This window comes from Periplaneta americana, chromosome 14 (assembly GCF_040183065.1).
Source record: "Periplaneta americana isolate PAMFEO1 chromosome 14, P.americana_PAMFEO1_priV1, whole genome shotgun sequence".
NCBI classification, from domain to species: domain Eukaryota; kingdom Metazoa; phylum Arthropoda; class Insecta; order Blattodea; family Blattidae; genus Periplaneta; species Periplaneta americana.
In genome coordinates this window covers 124,853,513-124,868,746 of record NC_091130.1, presented here as the reverse complement: position 1 = coordinate 124,868,746, position 15,234 = coordinate 124,853,513, and the positions used below count along the sequence as shown (strand labels likewise).

The 15,234-nt window shown below is 35.1% G+C and overlaps 1 protein-coding gene across 3 annotated transcripts in view; it reads right to left on the bottom strand.

Annotated features, from left to right (window-relative positions):
• LOC138713714 (dipeptidase 1-like) overlaps positions 1 to 15,234 on the bottom strand; it is a 1,576,476-nt gene that overhangs the window by 784,137 nt on the left and 777,105 nt on the right. The gene's annotated exons all lie outside the window — the stretch shown is intronic.

The following is a 15,234-nucleotide window of genomic DNA, read 5'->3' as shown; positions in this document are numbered from 1 at the left end:
GTTTCAGAAATACTTTGACAAACTTTGGGGGCATGTTTTTACCAAAACAAAAAACAAAGTTCATATAAACATATGTCCGAAAATTCTTAGGTTTTTAGTTATTAATGAAAGAACATAAAGAAACATTTGTTAAATATTGTCAACTTGGTAGCAAGTGTTGCAACGTTAATAATTCAGAAACTCATAAAAAATATTCAAAATATTCTCTTCTTGCTTCCACACACGCTTCCATTCATCGGATCATTGACTGTTTGCCAACACATAGCCATCTAGGACACAATGGGTGCATCAGCATACTTATATTGATAACATCATTCGATTATCTAAAAAAATGAATATTATTATCGGTTACAAACTTAAGTTGCTGGATTCTGCCTCGAAACGCGTTGAACGTAAACTTTTGAAATTCCCTTTTATGAGATTCTGAGGACTTCTTATTTATCTGCAGTGCCTGGTTCGTATATCGCTCAAAGCACTTCGTAGTGTAAAAGACCAAGGCTTTCTGGGTTCTTCTATTGATGGATATTATATCCACCCTTCTATGAGAATCTTCAGACACACAATGAATCTCCTCATGTACTTCCCATCTTCTGTTTCTTCGCAGGTTGGCAATTGATGTACGGGCTCAATGGTTCTTGTTGTTACGTAGTATCTACCCCTTCTTACAGAACCTCAGTACGTGGCCAAAAGTAATAAAGTAAGTAGGCCTATATTACTTCATCAAACTTGATATCAATGCAAGAGTCTGATCCGTTGCTAAGCAAGTGACGTCAGTATAGTGTGACGCAACTTACTGTCGTTGCTAAATAAGTGACGTCAGATGTTGACACTTTTACAACATTTTATCCCATTGACCCTTGAGCGTAAATGTTTTACTTTAAAATATATGCCACCATTTTTTCTGGAGTCTTTAACCACTCTTTACTATACATCTTGATTATACAACTTTCAACACTATATCATACGGAATATGTGTTATATGTATTTCTCGTGTTAAATTTTACCGACGTGGTAAACATGTTTCAGCCTGTTATGGGCCATCTTCAGAACTTGTTGGTGCTGGTCTTGGCGCCTTTTGTTTGTGTGGGAGTGTGTTTGCGTAATGCAATGTGGAGTCAAAGATTGTGTGTTCTGAAATTGAGTTGTGTGTTGATAATAATTACATTTGGATGTGATTTTGTGTGTGCCTATATATTTCGTATTGTTGCAGTATGTTTAGTTTCTGGCTTTTTGGTTGAATACGAAATATACAGACACGCAAAAACACATCCAAATGAAATTCTCAACACACAACTCAATTTCAGAACACACACACTCTTTGATTCCATATTAGACTACACAAACATACACCCACACAAACAAAAGGCGCCAAAACCAGCACCAACCAGTTCTGAAGATGGCCCATAACAGGCGGAAACATATTAATCAGGTACGGTAAAATTTAACACGAGAAAGGCATATAATACATATTCCGTACTCTTTACTCTTTAGAGTTGCAATATATTATGTCGTTTTTATTTACAGTTTTGTTCTTAGATGTGCGTTTGAAAGTGCCATTTTATTTTCTTCGAGATTGTTTTAGTTTAAAATTACATTTTGTATTTTAAATTATTTTATAACATCTTTATTTTTTCTTCCTCCCCATAAGTCTATAATTTAACACCTACTTCAAGAATTAAGTTTTTCTTCCGTTTTTAGTCTATTCTTACTTCATATTAAGAAATTGCATTGCAGTTTTATAGTACGTATTTGTTTCTTACTCTGAGCTATACTGCGTGTTCAGTTCAAAGTGTGTCATGGCTCGCTGTATGCCGTCATGTGGCTAGTCGTTGAGCCTAGAGAATTCAATCTTCCTATACTTCCGCAGAGGCGTATTACCTATGTGCCAGAGAAGTTGCCTGGCAAGTACGGCATTCATTCTGAAGAGTACTTACCGATAGGTACGGTAACGCCGGTAGTGGCAGGAATGTGAACTGTTTGGAAACATGTACTGAGGTGAGTTTTTTTCTTTATGGGGAGAGGGTTAAAACGATTACTTACGTATTTGTTGACATTAACTTCGACGGTCAACATGGACACGGAGCATTTGATTTGTGTTGTGGAATGATGCCATTACCGATGATAACAAATACCATGCGTGCGACTTGCCCGCGCAGAACACAGTTCGAAAGATGTTATGGTAGCACACAGACCGTACAGACCGCCATCTGTTGCTACGACGTTCAAGTTATACTGTATACGTTCTCAAGTTCAGATTGAACGCCTTGAATAATAGGCAACTTTTCTGACATAAAAGTTTAAACTCGCTTCAAATCTTCGTGATTTAAGACGGCGCTTATTCCGTCGGATCCCGGCCAACTAGTCACTCATAACGAGTGCACCTCAGCACATGTATGGACTTCGATCCTATGTTCGTAGACATCTATGACGTAGTGCAGAGGGCGGCCACTAGAGGGAACCCAAGAGTTGGAGCTTAATCTGAGACGATTCTATCCGACGCCGGGATTATATCCGGTGTGGCTTAGTGGATAAAGCATCAGCACGTAGAGCTGAAAACCCGGGTTCAAATCCCGGCGCCGGAGAGAATTTTTCTCCGTTCCATTACTCTTTCATCGCTTCAAATCGCTGACTCACAACAGTGACGTCATGACACAATTTGAAATGAACACCCAGTAGTTTAAACATATGCATACATCGAAGACTAAAAAGTTATCATGCTTATCGGAAAAGTATTATGCATATACAAGAAGGTTTCATGTTTTATTTAATGTTATACGTATTGGAAATAAATGCAAAGTTAGATTAGACAGTTTGGTTGCAGGGAACCAATTTACTTGAAATGTCTTGTTGAAACCACGGGAGCTGGCTGTATTTTGAAGAGGATGGACCTCGCTACATATAACTTTTGATTTCCCTCGTGGCTTCCTTATAGCATTTAGCCGACTCAGCCTTACACACGTCAACATGCAAGGCAGTACAGTTCACATCAACTTTAAGAAATCGCCTCCCTCAATAAAATTGTCTTGTCATACAGAATAACTTGCAGACGGAGAAGAAAGAAACCTCATTTTATGTAGCAAAAGAAACGCACTCTATGGAAGATAGAAATTAATTCCAATCCTACAAAAAGAAATAAAATGAAATTTCTTTCATATTATAAATTTAAGAAGTGAAGGATTTCTGAGTTCTGCATATCGTGTTAGGCGCAGATTCTAAATCATTTAAGAGGATAGAAACTGCAGAATTCATGGTATTCTTTACGATCTGACGTGCCATGGTTTATAACTTCTTTAGGTTCTGAAAGTTGCTGGAAATTTTATGAGAGAACGGGAACGATTCCAGTACTTTTCGTGGGGAGAAAATTTCAGGAAATGAATTTCTATTGATAGCAGTTTTAGCTGTTCAACATCATGTTTCATTGAAAATTTGTATTAGCAAGATGTAAGGTACAACCGTGTCGTTACGATGGTTTTACACGGTTGTTTTCGATCTCTGATAACGAATTTGAATGACATCATCTGCATCAGGAGTCACACGACAGCTGAACTGTGGCGCGAGGTGACAGACCAGTAGTGAGTGATCTCATAGATTGCACGGCAGAAATTCCCAAGAAAATCGAGCCTTTTTGGGAGGGGTACATAACAACCCATTCGGATGACAAGTACAGTTAAGTAAAAATAAAAGAAGCTTGCAATAAACGAGGTTTCGTTATTTCCAAGAAAGGCATCTTCTGTGTACTTTATAAGATTGGTAAAACTCGAATGGAATTAATTTGTATCATCTCATGGGGTGCGGAGACTTGTGACTAGGGGTGGATTTCCTTGCTTTTTCGACTCTGGAACTAATCCCATCCGAGCTTTCCGAGTCTTATTAGGTACTCACAAGATGCCTTTCTTGGAAATAACGAAACCACGTTTCTTGCAGGATCCTATTATTTTCACGTAACTGTATTTAGCATCGGAAAGGGTTGTTATGTACCCCTCCAAAAAAGGCTCGATTTTCTTGGGCATTGCTACTGTGATACACCGTGCACTCTGATTATGAAATCACTCACTACTGGTCTGTCACCTCTCGCCGCAATTCAGTTGTCGGTGTGATTCCTGCCGCACATGACGGGTTTCAAATTCGTTATCAGAGATAATAATATTAATATAAGTTTGTAGTATCTTGATATCCCCTCTTAATTTCGAACATTGCAAGACACTAGTTCGAACCATGTCAGTTGTCAACTTGATATTCTGTTTCATCTTATGCTAAGAATTGGAATCATACTGAAAGGTTAAATGAATGAAGAAGAAAGTTTCGACGGACAAGTTATAAGGAAAGACAGCGAAAAAGAAAAGGAATATACAAAGAAATTGAAAGAGACGAATATAAGAGAAGGGCAAGTTATAAGGAAATACAGCGAAAAAGAAAAGGAATATACAAAGAAATTGAAAGAGACGAATATAAGAGAAATAAATGGATTGAAAATGAAAGTAATAAGAAAGAGAAATAGAAAGAAAAGGTGAAATAAATATTATAAAAGCAAAGATGAAAAGGAAGAGAGGAAAATACACAGAAGAAATAAAAAAGAACAGTCATGGTAGTCAGAAGTTATATTCGTGAATACTTCACTGTTTAAATCACTGTCTTCCTTCCAGATACCCTGGAACTCTTGGCAGTAGCCATCACGTATGCATTGAGAGGAAACATCGGTTGCTATAGTAACCATCGTACTATCGTTTGTTAGCCGTAGCTTATAACGCTTACTCCCTCTTACGCTACATATGCCTCGATATTGTGAATTTTCGCTCTTCACCGAAATAAACTCGCGAATTTTTCCAATTTAATTGTTGCTCGATTGATATTGTAGCCTGGTTTCATAAAAGTTAACACCACTGTGAACGTTCTATCGCTTCGAATTTTCGAGGTATACTGCCTCGGTTGCCGCGCTTTCCATCAAGTCGTGCTTGAAATTCACCCTCCCCTTCCTGAATATCGCTAAATGATGTCACCCGCTCCAACTCAAGGTCACATTGTAGGCTATACATTTGTGTTTCATCTGTCGATTGCTATTTATTCTTTGGAATATGTATTGTAGTTTAGGAATTACTGACGCGATAATCTTCGCCTGAAAATGTTTCGGTTGACTTTCTGGGATCGCACCCTAGCACGGGTTGGGGACAACTCGCCACAGAAAATTAGCCACAGAGGCAACTCGCCACATAATTGAAATTCGTATCAAAGACAATTCGCCACGTAATTGAAATTCGTATCAAAGACAATTCGCCACATAATTGAAATTCGTATCAAAGACAATTAGCCACATAATTGAAATTCGTATCAAAGACAATTAGCCACGTAATTGAAATTCGTATCAAAGACAATTCGCCACGAAATTGAAATTCGTATCAAAGACAATTCGCCACATAATTGAAATTCGTATCAAAGACAATTAGCCACATAATTGAAATTCGTATCAAAGACAATTCGCCACATAATTGAAATTCGTATCAAAGACAATTCGCCACATAATTGAAATTCGTATCAAACACAATTCGCCACATAATTGAAATTCGTATCAAATACAATTCGCCACATAATTGAAATTCGTATCAAAGACAATTCGCCACGTAATTGAAATTCGTATCAAAGGCAATTCGCCACGTAATTGAAATTCGTATCAAAGACAATTCGCCACATAATTGAAATTCGTATCAAATACAATTCGCCACATAATTGAAATTCGTATCAAAGACAATTCGCCACGTAATTGAAATTCGTATCAAAGACAATTCGCCACATAATTGAAATTCGTATCAAATACAATTCGCCACATAATTGAAATTTGTATCAAAGACAATTAGCCACACATTAAAATTCGTGTGAAAGACAATTGGCCATATACTAAAATTCGCTACAACTTGTAATATATATTATGAAGGTAATACTCAAATTCGCAACAATTTATAATATATTCCTATGGTAACACAAGACAAATCCAGAAGCTGTAAACTAATTCGGAACTATAGCGGAAGAAATTCGCTTCACAAAATCAGAAAGCGGCTCTGACAAATTAATTTATCTTGGCTACATGTACACGAGACTTAGAGAAAATAAGAATGGAGTTGAAGCCAAATTTCATGACATAGCAATTTACATACTTAGTGGAATCTACAATTATTAATATCTGTATCCATTCGCACAATATAGAGCTTCTGGAAGTCATGGATTTATCTTTATACCGCAGTGTGGCAAATTGTCTATCTGTGGCTAATTGTCTATTTGTGGCGAATTGTCTATTTGTGGCGAATTGTCTATTTGTGGCGAATTGTCTATTTGTGGCAAATTGTCTGTGTGTTGCGAATTGTCTATTTGTGGCGAATTGTCTATCTGTGGCGAATTGTCCCTATTACAAATTTTCTGTGGCCAATTGTCTCAGTTACCAATTTTCTGTGGCGAATTGTCCGGAACCGCCCTAATACTGGACCCTACTTAGAGACGTAGGGGAGAGTCGGGTAGTATCGGACAGCGGGTAATATCGGACAGTGAGTTTCTTTCATCTACCACACGATGATAGTACCTGATTGACATGGTTACGTTTCTGTGATGTCGCATAGAGAAACGTAACCATGTAATTCAGGTACTACCATATGGTGGTAGATGAAAGAAACGCACTGTCCGATATTACCCGATGTCCGATACTACCCGACTCTCCCCTAAGCCTATTCACATCTAATATATATATATATATATATATATATATATATATATATATATATATTAAAGAAACATGTTTTGTCAAGGGTGAATCGCAAATGAAAGAGCATAACATTCATCTTGGATGTCTTTAATTTAAAGATCATTTATTAAACTGTCGTTAATGTAAAAAAAATAGCGAGAGGCTATTGTATATCGAATATAAAAGTTTCTTTATATTCTTTTATTTTACGATTTTTATATAAGGTCATTTAAATGTCAAATTTTAAATATATTGCATACGATATAGAGTGAGCGCGACTTCGAATTTCCATATGATGCAACATAGGAAATCCATTTCATATCTGATTGCCTCATCTGCCTTAGGCGAGTTCCGATTCAACGATCGCAATTACTATGAACCTTCAAAACATGGAGCTTAACCACTGTGTGCACTACATTCAACAAATATTGCATTATAATCAGATATTAATTCAAAGTATTGCATATGCAGAGTATAAACATGAATATTTATTTTTAACTTTATTCAAAAATACTTTGAATTATTACTTACATTTTATAAATATTTATTCATTTTAATGACACATCACAATTAAACTAAGGAAATTCTCTTATTTATTTTATTTCTAGTAAGTTTCAAATTAATACAAGTTAATACAATATAATAAGTGCAAATATGTTAATCGTACCATTATCAGGCATAGAACATTTCCAATTTTCGATATTTTTCCACATGATATTACAAGCTCATATTATCCCAAGAAAATAAATTCAGTAAAATTCAACTGGAGATGCAGAATGTGACATACACCAGCATAAGGTACTTCATATCTGAACATCTACTTCAGCTGAAAACAAACAGGTCGAAATAAAACAACTTAAAATTTGACGTTTGAGCTAATGTAGCCATAGGACTATAGAATAGACGATGATCAACCAGTGGATATTTCAATTCTTATTCTCGTTTAAAATTTACACAGAAAAGAGTTTTCTATACTCTTCTTCATTGCGCTGTAAAAGTAGCAAGAATGAATTGGCTATATTCTCGAAACTATCGAAGTTCTAGAGATACTATCTCACAAGTAGAAATTTCGAACTTACTCAAGTATTCTAGTAACCTACACTGCTACAGGCCTATCAAAGCTGGTAACTTCATATCCATCATTACGAAAACTTTGACTATCCAAAGTGAGTTGTAAAAGCAGAAGATAAAATATAATACAACAAATCCTTTATATCGGATTGTAATAAAATATGAAATTTTGATATCAATTTGAGACAAATAATTATCAGTAAAATCATTAAACACATAAGACATCATCGTATTCATCATCATACACAATCTCGCTCTCGCGCTTGTGGAATACCCTACCCAGTGACATCAGAGACTGTCGGAATTTGGTAGCGTTCAAAAGCAAGCTTATTAAGTATTTTCTTACTGCGTAGAGTAGGTTTAATTTTTACTTCATTAATAAAAGGAATATTTCTCTCTTCTTAACTTTTACAATAAACTGTCTAGCTTTTATTAATCAGTTAATCTTTTAGTACTTTGATTTTTATTGTATTTGTAAATTTAACATTAATTGTAATTATAATTGTAATTGAGAGGCTTAGAACAAAAAGCAGGTAACTGACGGAAACCTAGTTTTGAGGAAATTACAGTTAAAGTTCTACATGCAATGAAATATTATACACTAGTTTGGTGAACTGATGCCCATATAGCAGCACTGCACAGTGTGATCACTTTCCTGATTTTATCCCAAACAAACATCCTTTTGGGCTATTACAACACGCACTTACCTCATTTTTTAATACTGTCACTTACCTGCTTTTTGTTCTAAGCCCCTCAATTGTATTCTTAATATTGTAGTTGTAATCCCATGGTAGAGGGGAAGAGAAGGCCTGATGGCTTTATCTCTACCAGGTTAAATAAATAAATAATGTATTCGTGTTCCAGATATGATAATTGGGTCCACAAAACAGGATTTTATGACTGTGCTATATATCCATTCAAAATTTTTACCTACCTCTATCCTCAAATAATGTATATGTACAATATAATTGCAGAGAGAGTTTAAGAAATTAAATAACATGTCTGTAAAAGAAGAAAGAAGAGTAGAAAAGAAAATTTTGAGCTAAAAGTGAAGTGTAACTGAATAGAAAAGGGTATAGGAGATAGAAATAGAGAAAGCAATGCAGAATAGAATAAACCCTAGGTTCCCTGTGTCAAAATGTTTAGTAGAGCGTCCTATATGTCTTGTTTAATTTTTGCATGCTTTTACTGAACACCCTGTATAATAGGAACAGAATCTAACACAACAAAGTAGAATGACTTAGATAGAATACTGGGTGTTCATTTCAAAGTGTGTCATGACGTCACTGTTGTGAGTCAGCGATTTGAATCGAGTTTCAGCTTTTATGTCAGAGAAGTTGCCTATTATTCAAGACGTTCAATCTGAACTTGAGAACGTATACAGTATAACTTTAACGTCGTAGCAACAGATGGCGGCCTGTACGGTCTGTGTGTTACCATAACCTCTTTCGAACTGTATTTTGTGTGGGCAAATCGTACGCAGGGTATTTGTTATCATCGGTAACGGCAACATTCCACAACACAAATCAAATGCTCCGTGTCTATGTTGACCGTCGGAGTTAATGCCAACAAATACGTAAGTAATCGTCTTAACCCTCTCCCCATAAAGAAGAAAACTCACCTCAGTACGTGTTTCCAAACAGTTCACATTCCTGCCACTACCGGCAATATCGTTCCGGTACGTATCGGTAAGTACTCTTCAGAATGAACGCCGTACTAGCCAGGCAACTTCTTTGGCACATAGGTAATACGCCTTTGCGGAAGTGTAGGAACATTGAATTCTCTAGGCTCAACGGCTAGCCACATGACGTTATACAGCGAGTCACGACACACTTTGAATTGAACACACAGTACAATGGAATAGACTAAGAGAAGGGAAAAGTAGATTCAAACACGATACAATAGAACAATGGAATACTATAGAGTACAATAAAGTGGAATGAAATGGAATGCTTATCATTCTTAAGTAATAAAAGATTAATAATATTGTATATGATACAATGAATACTAGTGAAAAACAAATACTGAGTTACTTAACTGTATTACTAGAATTTCATTAACAGAAGTGACTAACAAAAATTTGAGTGGCTGTAGGAAGGTGTTTATCCCATTTAAATACTTAATATAATATCAAAATGAAGTGCATACTGTACCTAATGAACAAGCGATATCGCAACATCTCCTTTAGGCTTTCCATGATATTGCTGCAGCACGTGCCGACAGTTGTGCAACCCACAAACCGATGTCTAAGAAGTTGTTCAACCGTGAGGAAGTGTTTCACAGAATCCAGGATAATTAGACACCTTAACAATGTTAGAAGTGGGCTTCAAATTCGAGCAAACCGATTTCATAATAACACATAAGATTAATTTGAATATAAACGACAATATCTGATTTACAGGACATTAAATTAACTCCACATATCCGTACAATGTATCCCGTTTACACCCATAGATGTCTTCATTCACATAAATAACGTAATTTGATGCAATTTAGTTAGATTCTGTTATTACTAAAACTAGTACTTTTCTTTTTGCGTAATTAATTCTTATGTATATAATTTAGGAAACTTATGGAGAGACATACAGTTTTAAGTACAGAAAATTTGGTGAAATTCTGTATTTTTTCCCCCCAACAATGAATAATTCTGTAATCTATAAATGTAATATGCTCAATATACACTACAGTATTTCTGTAATTGTATCATATTTTCAGATGTGGTAAATCAACTACTGTTAATGGTAATTTAGTACAAAATGTTACCCGTAACTTGTATTTGTAAAAACGGTTTCCCTGAATCCTGAAACAATTTTTAAAATACTGCAGTGAATCTTTGCATGCATCTGTATTTCATACTTGTGAACAAATCTGCTTTACAGCCATTGATTTAACATTCAAGTTTATTTCTTAAAATTATTTTTAACTAATAAAAATTAAAAAAAAAATAGACTACGAAATAAGAATTTAAAAACGAATATTTCTTTAAATATATTTAGAATATTGTTTGTGATGTTGTTAATACGGCATTCAGAAATAAACAAATGAAAACAACTAAGAAATATTGATATTTTGGTAATTATTTTCAAAGAAACGGTATTTAAATGCAGGAAATGTTGATACAATTTTGTATAGCTAATTATTACACTTAACTTTTACAAAATCTAACATTAATAGACAATTGTTGCAGAAATAGTGTATAATGAGGACATACATTTTTAAGGGTACAGAGTTATTCACTGCTGAGAACGAAATATATAAAATTTTGACCAATTTTTCGGAACTGAAAGCTATATGTCCTCCCTTAATCAAAAATCCATGTTAGCTCATTTAAAGGCACCTGTCCGAATTATAGGCTACAGGGTGACCGTAAGTAATGTCATTAATTTCACGGCGTTATTCTTTGAGATATTTCAAACAAAAAAGATAATACAATTTTGCTCGTTTTTTTCTTCTTTTTCGAGAAAAAAAATGTGTTATATGAAATATTTCATAGCGTTTTTTTTGGGAAAGCCATTGCTTGAATTCACAATAAGGACAGACAATTTAGGAGAGCAGTATATTACAATAAATTATTTAAAGAGAATGCTGGGTTTGCTGTGAAAGACTTGACGTTGGGCAGAACACTATGAATGAATGAATGAATGAATGAATATATCCTTAAGTACTTTTAAGTAATGACAAATTGCAGAATTATAGTATTTTTTTTTCTCAGTGGGCTAAGAGAGATGAAGTTACAGGAGAATGAAGAAAGTTACACGATGCAGAACTGCCCACATTGTATTCTTCACCTGACATAATTAGGAACAATAAGTCCAGACGTTTGAGATTGGCAGATCATGTATGGGCGAATGAAGAAATGCATATAGAGTGTTAGTTGGGAGACCGGAGGAAAAAACACCTTGGGGAAGTGGAGACGTAGATGGGAGTATAATATTAAATCGGTTTGAGGGAAGTGGGATATGATAGAGACTAGGTTAACCTTACTCAGGTAGGAATCGATGGCGGGCTTATGTGAGGGCGGCAATGAGCCTCCGGATTCCTTAAAAGCCATAAGTAAGTAAATAATAAATAAAACTGTAACCTATAAATTTTATATGCTAAATATTAATTACTTTCGCAATTGTATAGTATAATTATTCAGATTCAGTATTTATTCAAGGGGTTTGCCTGACAACTCAAACAACTTTTAAAGTTTCGTAGTTAAAATTTACTTGGAATTGTATTTTATACTTGTGAAAAATCCTACCTAGAACTATTGAACTTGATGTTAAAAAATCTAGTTACAATTAATATATATATAAAATTATTTAGTTGAAAGTTTGAGGAACTATTTCAAGTTCAGTTGTTACATTGCAATTGCAAGTTAGGCGTTCGCCATTTACTGGTTGACAAATGACACTACACCCTGTTGATGATGACGCCTATCCTGCGATAAAGGCTGTCCATTCCAAATCGATAATGATTAGGTATTCATAAACGCGCATCAGAGTAAATGTGTAGCAGTTCACACAATGTTTAGATAATTTTCTAGATTTCTCAGGTTCATATATCAACTAAAATTGACATTTTATTACTTAATAATAATAATAATAATAATAATAATAATAATAATAATAATAATAATAATAATAATAATAAATAATATTAATTGTCATCCGTTAAAGAATTAGGAGGTTTCTATTCCTTTTAGGCGTTATAATAATTATGCTTTTTCTTCCCCCCCCCCCATCCACATTTTCTTCTGTTGCCTGTTCTTTGACAATCACATCACGTAAAAAAAATATGAACATCGATTATTTTCTATTCTTTGTACACTATCTACCAAAAAGTAATAGGGCACTGTTTTTGCCATTTTAGAACCTCGTGGTACCACCTCTTGTTGCTATAACAGCAGCCACCCTGTCAGGCATGCTCTCCACTAGTTTGTGTAGGATATCCACTGGAATGCGTCGCCATTCCTCTTGCAACATGGCACTCAGTTGGACAATGGAAGTTGGCCCCATGTTTCGGCGGCTACTATGCAGTGGTATGCAGACAATGATCTTCACCGGTTGGACTGGCCTGCACAGAGTCCTCATCTCAATCCCATTGAGCACATTTGGGTGGAATTGGACCAGTGGATTGAAGTCTCGAGAGATGAGGCCAACTTCCATTGTTCACTGAGTGCCATGTTGCAAGAGGAATGGCGACGCATTCCAGTGGACATCCTACATAAACTAGTGGAGAGCATGCCTGACAGGGTGGCTGCTGTTATAGCAACAAGAGGTAGTACCACGAGGTTATAAAGGGGCAAAAAAATGCCCAATAACTTTTTGGTACATAGTGTATATTCATTTCCTATGTGTAAAATATACTATTAATTTTAGGGGGAGGTGACGGATGAAATTTCGGTCACTTCCAGTCAAAAAATCGCATTTTCGATTTCCTGTAAAATGATTTAGGAATATCTTATTTATATGTTGAGCAAGTTTCAATGATCTGCAGCTCTCGAAAGCATACAAATTACACAATATATAAATGACTAGACCAGGGGTGGGAAAACTCGTATTGTAAGTAGAGCAGTCTGCATAAAAGCAGCTAAGGTAAGGAGAGAGGGTAAGCTCTCTGGAGAGACTGCTTCCCAGCCTTAGACTACACCCTTGAATTTTAATTCCATGCAAAATTGACAGGCTATTTTGTCACACTTTTTTCAGTACATTTCCTCAGGTTCGAAGTATAAAAGCTCTTATAATTTTGATACTATGAACATGAAACTTTTACTGCATGTTCTATATACTGTAGTTAACAAAATAGGTCGTTGAGTTTATGATTAAATAAATACTTTTTGAAATAAAAAATGAAATATTTGTAGTAGCACTGGAAAATTTCTATTGTTATGTATGCAGTGGTTATAAAAATCTCTCCCTTCTCTAGTAAAGATATAGGGAAAAAAACTAATGCTTGATGTTTCACTAAATATGCCACTGGTCTTGCAAAAAAAGCTCAACATTTTACTGAAAAATTGAGCGACAAATTTCATTTTGAATTATACAAATTTTTCAATTTTTTAATAACTCAGAAACTAAATGACGCACAGAAATGAAACTTCACCACATCATTATCTCTGACACTGTAATTATGTGTACAAAAGATCAAGGACGTAGCTTGAAAAATGTATAAAATAGAAATTTCACTCATCAACCCCCTTAAAATGGTTATCTTGCTTCTGTTTCACTGTTTCAGCCGTGGCGAAAATGTGATCGTGCGCCGAGCCATTGTATAACCTGCAAAGTGTACAGCACCTATGGAGGGAGGCGGACACCCGAAGGGGAAGTGAAGCAACTGTCTGACTTATTAACGGATTTTCATTTTTCTTAAGTCAAGCACTTGAACATATTTTTATACAGTATAAGGCTACAAACTAAAGTTTAGTACGTGTAACGAAGGAAGAAATGATAAAAAAAACATAGGACACATTATCACAACCTAAAATTAACTGTCTTCAGAATGTCTCTGCGACAGAGTTTCAAAATCAGGAATTATGTCACTTACTGCCAGTCGTAGTTGATCACGAAGGTATTTGTCTGTCAGTCGTGATATAAATTTGGTTTTTACTATTTTCATTGTTGAAAATAATTGTTCACAAACGTAAGTTGTAACGAACATTGCTTCAAAAGAGCAAGCGAAAGAACGAAGCTTCGGATATTTATTTATTGGCAAAGATTTGAAAACTTCAACATTTGTCAAGTCCTTATATCTAGCTTTCATTTAACATCACATTGTAAATCTGTGAGTTTAAATTTAAGATCTAACCGCATTATTTGTACATCTGCTGATAAAAGATCGACGTACAGAGATGATAATGATGATGATAATAATAATAATAATAATAATAATAATAATAAATAACAATAATAATAATAACACAACCTTTTAATGTTTCATGAGTGACATTAGTATAATGTCGTTTTATGTTATACAACCGTTTTCCTCGTAATACTTGTGAACAAATCATACATTTAATAATCTCACCATATTGGCAGAAAAAAATGCGTCCTCCCATCCTACTTGAAACTTTCGGTTTCGTAGAGGTACATGGTTTCGAGAGAGACATTGCGACGATACGTCACTCGCAGGTCAGAGACAAATGCAAATGAAACGGAGTTTGACTCCAGTGAGCGAGAGGGTGGGAGTTGGGGGAGGTAGGAAGCAAGAGAAATGCATAGCTATCATTGCGAACCAAATGTGCTCGCGAGTCACATTTTCGCAACGGCTGGTTTATAGGATTTCATTTCTACGAATTTCATGTTATTTTAATCATTTTTGCAGTACTTCCTCAATGTAGGAAGTGTGTTGCTTACAAAATCTGTTACGTGACTTTCGTTATATAAATGTTTTCGTTATTCCTCATACTTCGTAATGAAAGTTTACCGACAAAAATTGTACAGTACCGGTACTTA